The sequence below is a fragment of the Olea europaea genome, chromosome 6 (genome assembly GCF_002742605.1).
Source record: "Olea europaea var. sylvestris chromosome 6, O_europaea_v1, whole genome shotgun sequence".
Lineage (NCBI taxonomy): Eukaryota > Viridiplantae > Streptophyta > Magnoliopsida > Lamiales > Oleaceae > Olea > Olea europaea.
Genome location: NC_036242.1, coordinates 7,165,732 through 7,166,272, shown reverse-complemented (window position 1 = coordinate 7,166,272; position 541 = coordinate 7,165,732).

Below are 541 nucleotides of genomic sequence, written 5' to 3'. Positions count from 1 at the left end.
TATTATTACAATTTATAATGATATTCTTTTAACTAAGACTAATAAAAAATATGAAAAGAATTTTTAAGAAATAAAGGAAAAATTGTGTAATTGTATTTAATAAGTATTTCAAAATAGCACAAAGCAAAGGGTGTATCTGTAATTGTCACTATTCAAGGTCTGTCTATAATTTTCTAATTTGTAATCTTTTTTCAAATATATTAATTTTAAGCTTTTGAATATTTTTGTTCTATAAAATACTAATTGCTTAGGACGGCGACTTTAAATAAATTTGTTGTGCATTAAATTACAAATTTCGTAGTAATTAAATGCCTAAATATTGGATCTAAGGAAATTAAGCAATCAATCACCAGAATTAAGCAAATCAATATTACTCATATTGCTGGAGAAATCTCCATCAAATCTGCATAGAGAGCATACAATTTACAGATTTGATTTAGCCTTTTACAGCTCCCAGAATCATGTATTTTCATATATAATGTGTCCTATATTTTGTACATAAGTAGTTCCAGGGATGGATTTGGAGGGGGGGGGGGGGGGG